The sequence below is a fragment of the Rhipicephalus sanguineus genome, chromosome 4, assembly GCF_013339695.2.
Source record: "Rhipicephalus sanguineus isolate Rsan-2018 chromosome 4, BIME_Rsan_1.4, whole genome shotgun sequence".
Lineage (NCBI taxonomy): Eukaryota > Metazoa > Arthropoda > Arachnida > Ixodida > Ixodidae > Rhipicephalus > Rhipicephalus sanguineus.
The window spans coordinates 63,481,853-63,493,158 of NC_051179.1; positions in this window are offsets into that span (position 1 = coordinate 63,481,853).

Here is an 11,306-nt window from a genome sequence, read left to right on the forward strand (position 1 = left end):
GGGACGCTAAATGGCAACACGCCATGGCGTACCTCGACGACATCGTCATCTTCTCTCGAACGTTCGAGGAGCACCTCCGCCACTTGGAGGATGTCCTCGAGAGGTTGCGTGCCGCCGGGTTGACCTTGAACCCGAAGAAAGCTCAAATAGCTGAGACTCGCATTTCACTATTGGGCTTTACCATCGAGAGCGGTCGCGTTCTGCCGTGCGAGGAGAAGGTACGAGCCATTGTGGAGTACCCGACGCCGGCGAACATTCAGGGCCTGAGGCGCTTTTTGGGCATGGTGAACTACTACCGGCAGTTCATCCCAAACTGCGCGGACCTCCAAGCGCCCTTGACCGCACTGTTGAAAAAGTCGGCACGATGGAGCTGGGGGCCAGAGCAAGAGCGAGCCTTCAAGGCTCTATCTCAAGCTCTAGTGGCCACAGCCGATCTGAAGCTGCCCGACCTCAACAGGGAGTTCGTTGTCCAAGCGGACGCGAGCGACCTGGGTCTCGGAGCGGTACTGCTTCAGGAGCACGACGGCGTCCTCCGGCCAGTCGCCTTTGCGAGCCGGTCACTTAACGCCGCCGAGCGCAACTACAGCGTGACTGAACGGGAATGTCTCGCTATAGTCTTTGCTCTCCGGAAGTTCGACTGCTACGTCGACGGCGTGCCATTCGTGGTGGAGACGGACCACATGGCACTCACCTGGCTTAAGCGCTTGTGCGAGCCCTCGGGCCGCCTCGCGCGCTGGGCGTTGACCTTGCAGCGGTACAACTTTGTTGTGCGCTACCGGAAAGGGAGTTCGAACGTCGTGGCCGACGCCTTGTCGCGTGCCCCCGTTCTGGCGTCTGACACTTGTGTCCGCCACTCCCAAGAGCACTCGCACCGAGTAGACTCAGGGGCTCCTGGCTCCAATGGGTCGAACGGCGCGAACCCCGACGGCGCAGTGGCTTTCGAGTCGACCGCCTCGGCTGAGGACGCATACCTGGTAGACCCTGTCACGTCAGCCGGTATCGTCTTCAGCAGAGAGGACCTACTTAAGGCACAGCAGGACGATCCGTTTTGTCAGCAAATTGTTGACGGGCTCAAAGAGCTGAGCTCCCAAGAGGAGCGGGGCGGTCAAGCCGCCGGGCGCAAATGGGCAGCTGGTATTGCTGTCGGCGCCGAGTGCCGGACGCAGACTGGTATTGCTGCGGGCACGTTGGACTCGTATCTGCTTGATGCTGATGGCGTTCTCCTGCGCTATGTCCCATCTGAAGAAGCTCCCCAGGAGTCTTTCAAGGTGGTGATACCCCGCAGTCTAAGGAAAGCCACCCTCGGCTATTTCCACGACTCGCGGTTGGCCGGACATGCGAGTGGCCTTAAGACTTTTCAAAAGTTGTGCCGCTCTGCTACCTGGCCTGGCATGAAGCGTGATGCCCTTCACTACGCCCGCTCATGCCGCGTGTGCCAATGTGTGAAGCCTCGTGGTGGCAAGCCCCCCGGGCTCATGCAGCCGATCGACAGCCAACACCCCTGGCAAGTCGCGGCCTGTGACATTATGGGACCTTTCCCAAGAAGCCGGAGAGGCCATGTTTTTCTCCTGGCTGTCACAGATCACTTCACGAAGTGGGTCGAACTGTTTCCCCTTCGGAAGCTAACGGCACGCGCAATCTGGGACAAGTTGACCGAGGTCTTTACCCGCTTTGGCTTTCCGGCGGAGTTGATCACGGACAATGCGTCCTACTTCACGGCCAAGGTGTTTGTGGATGCGTGTGCTGCCTTTGGCATTAAGCACCGCAAGACAACCACGTATCACCCACAGGCCAACCCGACTGAGCGGATAAACCGAAACCTCAAGCCCTTGCTGACAGCCTTTGCGCAGCAACACAGGGATTGGGATGCCTATCTTAACGAGATAGGCTTCTCCTTGCGGTCCACGGTGAACCGTTCAACCGGGTACACGCCCGCTTTCCTCAACTTTGGGAGAGAGCTGCCTAACCCCATGGACCGCGTTCTGCGGGGCGGCAGCGGGGCGTCCGCCACAAAAGCCAGCCCGTCTGGCTACGCGGCGGAACTGCGCTCACGGATGGACGCAGCCCTCGACCTGGCGCGTTCCAACCTGGCAAAAGCGCGAGCTGGACAGAAGGCTCAATACGACCGGTCGCATCGGGAAGTGCACTACGATGTCGGCGATCTCGTCCTCAGGCGCAATCACGTCTTGAGTGACGCCGCCAAAGGCATCTCTGCCTCCCTGTCGGCCAAGTGGTTGGGCCCATACCGAGTGCAGACCAAAATGTCGCCTCTGGTGTACAAGCTGGCTGACTCCCAAGGGAGACAAGTCGGCGGTCCAGTTAACGTCTCCGACCTCAAACCTTTCGTTGCCCGCAGCAACGACTTGGGAGGGGGGGAGGCGGTCACCGAACCGCGGGAAAACCGTGAGAAGGCTGGCTCCAAGCCACGCCATCGGTACAACCTGCGGAAACGCACCTAAGCAACCTTTCTCCCACTGACGGGTAGTTGGACTTTATTCCATAGCATGACAGTGAATGGAGAATAACCGCTAAGGTGCGGCGGCACACGTCCGTAAGTGGTAGAAGGCCCTCTTGGCCGAAAATACCCTCTGACGTGTTGTCCAAGCCATAACCTGGCAAGCGCCCCCTTTGTTGGGCAGCACGGTCAGGCAGGCACCCCTTTTCGGCAGCCGGCTATGCCGGGGGCATTTCTGTCCACTCCTGCATCGCCCTGTCGTCTCCCTGCGCCTACCTTGCCACCAGCCTGTTACAGACCTGATGGCCTGCTGTTCCCTGGTCGTCCCAGCTGTGGCCTGCTGCCTGCCTTCTGCCCTGCGGCCACCTCCATCCTGCCTTACCCACCTGGCAGCTTCGGCAGCCGCCCTCGGCGGCTAGTCCGCCCACCGAAGCTTCGGCCCAGTCCCGAGCGTAGTCGCTCCGGCTCCAGTTTCCTGGCTGCCTGCTGTTCCTGTGTGGCCCCCCGCCCCAGCGACTTTCGGCGGTTGGCTGCCGCACGCAACTGGCAGCCACGCCTCGTACGTTCCCGGCTGCCAACCTCTCCAGTCCGGCGAACTTCAAGCGGGCTGGCTGCCCGCCCTTGTGCAGTCTTCCCCGTTCCTCCTGGGCTGCGGACCTTCTTACGGCAGTGGGCTCTCCCTTGTGGTGGAACTTTCGGTGGAACTTTCCTCCTGGGATGCGGACCTTCTTACGGCAGTGGGCTCCCCCTTGTGGTGGAACTTTCGGTGGAACTTTTGTGTGGCCATGGACGACCTATGGACTGGTACCTTTGGGAAGACGACACCCCCCTGTTGGACTTTGCCCCGTTGGCCAGCCCCCTTGTGGCTGGGCTGACCTTGCCACTTGGCCTCGGACAGCCTCTTTCACAGGCTGGCCTCGGTCTTTAGGAGGGGGGAATTTGGGAATCGAGCGCGCCCTTCCCTTTGGCGCCTCGTTCCCCAGCTAGCGCGCGTGTTGGCCCCGCGCGGCTCGAGCGCCGGGAACCGCCGTTAATCGGCGGTATGGCGACCGCGGCGGCAGCGCCAGGCTTCTTTGTCTGGTGCAAGCCATGCGTCAGCCTCCCGGCGCGTGGGCACGCGTCCGGGCATGCCTCGACATGCTCACATGCTCACGCCGCCAAGCTAGCTTACGTCACTGTGCAACGCCGTTCCTCATTGGCCGCCAGTGACAACCCCCTTCCCCCTTGAGCTCGCTTCTGTCTGGCGTGGGCTTGCCCGCGTCAGATGCTCTCAGGCTAGCACGAGAGGTTGACGCGCTGCTCTAGCAGGCGGCTTCTCGTTCGTGTGCTCGACCGCTGCCCTTTGTGTGGTAGTCTTAGCGCCGCTGGCAAGCGTACTCGATCGGTCTTGCGGAGTTCCCCTTACGGCCTGCAAGCCTGTGAGTGTCGTACTGTGCTGCATCTTGGGTTAATAAACCCGTTGTTGTTGTTACCCTGCCTCGTGCGTGGTTTCTGCGCCGTGTCGGAGAAAACGACGAACCCGGCCGCAGCGTCGTCGCACGCAGCGGCAGTGGAGAACGTCGCGTCCCTGCACGGTCGCGCTCGTAGGTAAGCCTAGTGCAAACCTATCTCCACACGCTCCGAAGCCGAGTGGCTTAACCATTGAGCTAAGCACCAATTTTTTAACACGAAAGTGTTTTATGCCGAGGTCCACCAAGACTTTCATGACGTATTTCCGTCACGGAAGTCCGTCAGCAAAGTGAACGCCATCAGATGGCAAAGAAAAAAAACTATAAGAAAAAGTTCCGTTGGCGGGAGTCATGGCCTCTCGGTCCGCGACGATAGCTGATGGACGTTTAACCCACTGAGCTACCGCCAAACACATTACGGAGGTTACATGAACGCGCCTTTTATTTTTCGCACTTTCCTCTCACAGTGCTCTTCGATTGATGGATGGATGCTATGAGCGTCCTCTTTATAACGGGGTGGTGACATCTGTGCGACCAGGCTAAAAAAAAACAAAAAAAAAACGCGCCGTTGCTACGACCATCCGATTCGCTGCGTTTCAAATTCAACTTTAATTTCGTCAACGCTTTAACACACCATGGGGTGGCAGCTTTAGCTCAAGCCTCGCTCATCCATCCATATCGAAAAATAGCTCTCCGACGCATTGCCTGGCTGTCGCACCGCGTTCCCCGCTCGCTCTGTGAGAAGCAACGGCCAGGCTAGAGGGAAGACACGACGCGCGCGTAGCGTTTCTCTTTGCATTTCACGGCGCTTTGACAGAGTGCATATCGAGTATCAGTGTTTATTATTTATGGGCTTGTTGCGCGGGATTCACCATATGCGGTGTTCACGTATATGTTAAGAACTTCAGCTACCGCAAGGGTTAAATCATGATCATGGGCGTTAGTCATCGGTACGGAGATGTGCCACTACGCGTCAACGTGAATGAGATGCGTCCAGATCAAGTGGTGCTATATCTGCGAAACAACAGTAGACACTGTACAAACTCTCATATACCAATGCACTATAAAAAACTACTTCTGTGACGACACGTTTCACTTTCGTGTTATACCGATTCCTATGACGTGGGGATCAGCCTTTTTTTTTTCCTTCCTTTGGCTAAAACGTATTGTCGTACATGGCTTGTCCAAGAGTATGTATCGGTATGCCATGTTGTCCATTCTAGTGGTAGTACTACGGATTATAATCCATAGTACTACCACTTGTCGTCTTCGCCCAGTAAAGTGTGAATTCCCATGTAGATACTATATTTTTGCCTCGACTACACGTGCAGGTTTCCAAACCGTGTTCTTAGAACTTGTACTGTTGTGTTCGTTCGCATTCTTTCTGTTCCAAACATAAATTTTGTGGTTGCTACATATGTTCATGGTAAAACATAAATTGTGTGTTTTTATCTTTCTTATTTAGCGCTCGCTGGTACTCAACTAGTCGAGCGCGCTTCTCTGCACAATCGGGCTTGCCATACCAGTTAAGGTGCTGAAAGTTGTTGCTCTATATAAGTGCAAGTCATTCATGGACTAGACGTTGGAACGTATGCCATGTTGTCCATTCTAGTGGTAGTACTACGGATTATAATCCATAGTACTACCACTTGTCGTCTTCGCCCAGTAAAGTGTGAATTCCCATGTAGATACTATATTTTTGCCTCGACTACACGTGCAGGTTTCCAAACCGTGTTCTTAGAACTTGTACTGTTGTGTTCGTTCGCATTCTTTCTGTTCCAAACATAAATTTTGTGGTTGCTACATATGTTCATGGTAAAACATAAATTGTGTGTTTTATATGAGACGTTGCTCATATAAAACGACACATTCAGAAGACAGAAATCCAAACAAGGTTGAAGTTCAGAAGATGGAGGCTTCAAGAGATAAATATTCTTGAACATCGCGGGTTGTTGCTGGAGTCGTTTCGACGAGTGGTTTTGTCCTCACAGCCAGGCCCGTAGCCAGGAGGGGGGAGGGCTATGCGCCCCCCCCCCCCGAAATTTTGGTGAAGTAGGTGTTTCTATCAAAAATAAATAATAAAAATAGGCGCTTTTCTCAAATAGTCAAGGTTTTCAGCAAGTGCCCCCCCCCCCCCCCCCGGCCCCGAAAAAAATTCCTGGCTACGGCCTGTTCACAGCAATGTGGGGCTTAAAACAAGACTACTTGTCAAAACATTGGCTCCAGCGACGCCTAGTGTTTAATAATATTGATCTACGTTCAAAACTGGACACGCAGGTTAAGTGCAATATTTTGCTTGTCCTGTGCACCCCCTTGCGTGGAAGTGTCCATTTCTCCACCTATTGTTCCAAGTTCTAATTGGACATTGTCAGATACTGATGTTTAGTGGGCAAGCCTACAACTGAAGATACAGATGCGATCTTTCTACTTTGAAGCAACATCTCTGCTGTGTCACAGTAGGCATTGCATAATGAGGCCTAGTATCCCACTATTGTCACGTTTAAAGCCGTGAAAAAGCATCTATGTCACGTTTAAAGCAGTGAAAAAGCATCTGTCATTAGGGACTGTGCATACCTCTATGCTATTCAATTTTGCGGGCCATGTTTGATGTCGTACTGTTCTTTCATATCTTCTGACATCATTATCGAACTGAGCAGCTTAAGTTCGAGAATAAAGTGGATGTTGGTCGACTACAGGGGCGTAGCCAGGGGGCGGGGGGGGACTTATGGGGCATCAGCCCCCCCCCCACCCCCCACCCCGAAGTTTTTCGTGCTCGCATACACCACCGACCAGGGGCGTCACCCGGGGGGTGGGATTTATTGGGCTTCAGCCTCCTCGCCACCTCCCCCCCTTGAAAATTTTAATTTTTTCCGTTCTATTATACACCGCCGTCCGAAATAACCACCTTCACCGAAAACCACCCAGGATGTCGTCTAAAATGTGTGTTTTTTTTTTTTTCGAGCACGACAATGCCGTGGACAGTTGAAAGGTTCCGGAAGGTGGCTTTTCTGCAAGATTTTTTTCAACCATGCAGTTTTTGAAACAGGGTATCACTCTTTATTCTTTTCTGAACAATAAAAAGAAAATTGACTCTTGTACGATTATTCCTATTTTTACTTTCACGCAGCCGGCGTCTGCCATTGTGTTCTTCCTAACCTCGAAGGTCTACAAGGCGACGCACGTTTAAGTACATTATTTTTTTAAGGACTAACGTTCCCGGGTCTAACATTTACTCTCCGTGCAGTTACTTCTACAAAGCAAGGTGTGGGAGCGGGCTAGTTGGTATTCCGTACTGCTAAAACTTCAGCGCAAAAAGTGCACAGCGGACAAAGAAACGACGAGTACAAGCGCTAACTTCCAACTATCGTTTCTTAAAGCAACGCCCAGATATATACCTGTCACATGTGATTACAACGATATCAGTCAACGCACAAGAGGAAAACCTAAACAAAAAACAGCAAAACTACGCGGGACCAACACGTGCGGGTGAATTTAAGTAATCTACTTCCTTTTTTGTTAGTGCGATGGATGGCTTGCTGACGCAGCTTCCATTAGCATAATGCTAAAACTTTAGCGCCAAACGAGCACAGCGGACAAAGAAACAACGAGAACAAGCGCTAACTTCCAACTATCGTTTTTATTAAAGCAACACACACATATATACCTGTCACATGTGATTACACATGATATCAGTCAACGCAAAAGGGAACACCTAAATAAAAAATCCCCCGCACCTCCCCGAAGGGGATCGTGAGGAAATGCGAATGCATTTGGGTGCACCCGATGCTCCCCTCCACCTTCCCCAAGACGCTGCGCCGTGCTCCCTCAAGGGCTGCAGAAATTAGCGTCCTTTTCCCTCCGCTAACCACTACCACCACCATTTCATTAATGCAAGATTTTATTCTGCAACGTATGGTGATTTCAGTGAAAACACAGATGGGCATACGTGATGCAAAGTGACTTGTTCTGCAAATTTCGCAGCTAGAGGTGTCGTTAGGATGCATTGTTGCGGGAGATGTCCAACCAATAACAAAGTCGCTATGGCTGGAACATTACTTCGCCCTTATGAGAAAGAAATAACCTCTTTAACCGTCATAAATTTACATACCTGATTGTAACATGTGCACTTGTACAGCCTCTCACGAAATGCAAGCCATGTACTCGATAAGGTACGCATTTGGGCTGGTTGGTTCATGATTAACTTTAGAAACAGCGCTAAAAGACGGGACAAAGAAAGGACACAAACCACGGCGCTGACTAACAACCAAACGTGTTTTATTCTTCCAGTCTGCCTATATATACTCCGCCACAATCTCAAGGAAAGAAAAGCACAGAAACAAAGAAAAATTGATTAGCCTGCGCAGAGGCTAAAAAATCCTCAATCGGACAGAAACGTCAACTCCTTCGGAAGGAGGGAGATCGAGGGGAGGCTGACACATGCTTCTCCGCCATTATAGATATGATACGCTTCAGAAATGACACGCGCCCGTTCATCATGGTACTTCGACAGGAAAATGGAATCTTTAAAAGATGGCTGGCAACCACATTCATTACAGTGAAGCGACAATTGACTATCTCTGGCTTGTTTACGGACGTTGTTCGCATGCTCGCGCATGCGATCATTAGCGCACCGCCCCGTTTGTCCAACACAGTAACGGCCGCAAGAAAGAGGTATCTTATACACAACACTATCACAACATTCCACGTACTTCTGGCGATGCTTCGTGTCCGAAAGCCTCGTGTCCGGTTTTAAAACCAAGTGCTCACCTACTGTTCAATCAGTGACACACCCGCAGAATAAAGTAGTGGTCATTCCTTATGTGCACAAGGTGGCACATAATCTCAAGAAAGTGGTCAGCAGGGCAGGCGTTAGACTGTTGTTTTCTGCCAAAAATAAGCTTGGTAGCCTGTGTCAGCAGGTAAATCGAGAGACCAAGACGAAAAGATGCAGCAAGAAGCATCGCCAGAAGTACGTGGAATGTTGTGATAGTGTTGTGTATAAGATACCTCTTTCTTGCGGCCGTTACTATGTTGGACAAACGGGGCGGTGCGCTAATGATCGCATGCGCGAGCATGCGAACAACGTCCGTAAACAAGCCAGAGATAGTCAATTGTCGCTTCACTGTAATGAATGTGGTTGCCAGCCATCTTTTAAAGATTCCATTTTCCTGTCGAAGTACCATGATGAACGGGCGCGTGTCATTTCTGAAGCGTATCATATCTATAATGGCGGAGAAGCATGTGTCAGCCTCCCCTCGATCTCCCTCCTTCCGAAGGAGTTGACGTTTCTGTCCGATTGAGGATTTTTTAGCCTCTGCGCAGGCTAATCAATTTTTCTTTGTTTCTGTGCTTTTCTTTCCTTGAGATTGTGGCGGAGTATATATAGGCAGACTGGAAGAATAAAACACGTTTGGTTGTTAGTCAGCGCCGTGGTTTGTGTCCTTTCTTTGTCCCGTCTTTTAGCGCTGTTTCTAAAGTTAATCATGTACTCGAATACGTCGTCGTAATGGGAAACACCTAAAGTACGGCACAGTACAGAGTGCAGTTCTTTGCGGTAGCAGATGTAGAATGGAGATTACGAGAGCAGAACGTGCAAATGGTTGACCACCGACAGGTGGTCAGCAGCTCACAGGAGTTTTGAAGTTTGATAGCACAACCATTCAACAGGACACAATTAAAGAGATCTGCATGCACAGCTGGGCAACTGTACGGAGTTTTGAATTGCTACTTCAGGCAAGTTAATTACTAGGAGCCTTACATGTACTGCGCATAGGCATATGCACGGTAAATTTAGCTGCATCCTGTTAGTTTCACCACAGTGTTCAAAAGAAAACAAGCTTCGCAGTGGATGAAAAAATGAGAACGAAGCTTCAGTGATGCACTTCTCACAATGGCCTGCCAAATTTCCTTTCCATTCTGGAAGTAAGTGTGGTAATCGAAGTCAAGGACGTCATCTACCATTGTGCGCAAAAAAAAACAAACAAAAAAACGTTGCATTATTTTGGTTGCTAACAAGTTATAGTGCGTCAAATGTGACCAAGGCAGCCTAGCGGCCACGTCGTTCGTTATGTGCTGAAACTCGGATATAAGTTGCTAAAAATACTTGTACGTGACATAATCACAAATCAGCAGCTACACAGCAACAAATGCGCAGCCAGGTGTCACGGTTCAGCAAGCTTTGTCTTGCGATCAGCCGCTTGACAAACCCGCAGCAGCGGCCGCTCGATGCTGCTGGCGCTCACATTATATGAGCGCCGCTTCGACAGGGGATGAGCTCCATTGGCGCGCAAAACTATGACCAGAGGACAATAGACAGAAGGAATGCATCACTGTAAAGGCTGCTAAGTGTCAACAAATATAATATGCAACGAAAACTCTGCCGACAATGCAGAGTTTAACTAAAAGAGTTTAAGTAAAACGACGCGCGATAAAACCACGCAAATTATTTTAACAGAGAGCGAAAGTATCAAAGTTAATATGTACCGATTTTTATTATCCTAACTTTGACGTGCGTGCAGCAATAAATTCCTGAAATACAGGTACTTTGTGCGATTTGCCAAGTTTGTGATTTTTTTCTTCAAAAGTGCGTTGACAAGCAAAAGAAATAATATACTCATAAGATTGTATTTTACTTTTTCTTTGAGGGGAATAAATATTGTGACCAAGAAGTGCACCGTTTTTTCTCTAGTTGCGGTCAAAATTCAGGAATCGCGAAATTCGCGGAAAAGTGTTTCTTGTGGCCAAAATTTGTATATTTTTTTTTTCAGGCGAACAAATTTTCTTTTTCGGTAAACTAACTTCGAAACCATTGTTCTGGGTGTAATGCCTAGACCTACAGTAAATTTCATCAAAATCGGGAATGACAGGGACCTCATGCTCGATCTTATCTGTACACACCCCACAGAGGTCAAAAGTGCAGAAGCCAATTTGCAAAGGTCAAATTTCCAAAGGCCTATATAGCCTTTGGAAATTTTGTATTTCTAGATTTTTGAAAGCTCATCCCACTTGAATAAATGTGATTGTGGGTGCACTTTCGACCAAACTAAGCCTATAGCCTTTGCAAATTTTGTATTTCTCGATTTTTGAAATTTGATCCCATTTGAAGAAATATGATTGTGGGTGCACTTTCGACCAGAGAACTAAGCCTATAGCCTTTGGAAACTTTGTATTTCTCGATTTTTTAAAGCTCATCCCATTTGAATAAATCTGATTGTGGGTGCACTTTCGACCAAAGGGGCAAGCCTACAGCCTTTGAAAATTTTGTATTTCTCGATTTTTGAAAGCTCATCCCATTTGAATAAATCTGATTGTGGGTGCACTTTCGACCAAAGACTTAAGCCTATAGCCTTCGGAATTTCGTATTTCTCGCTTTTTGAAAGCTCATCCCATTTGAATAAATCCGA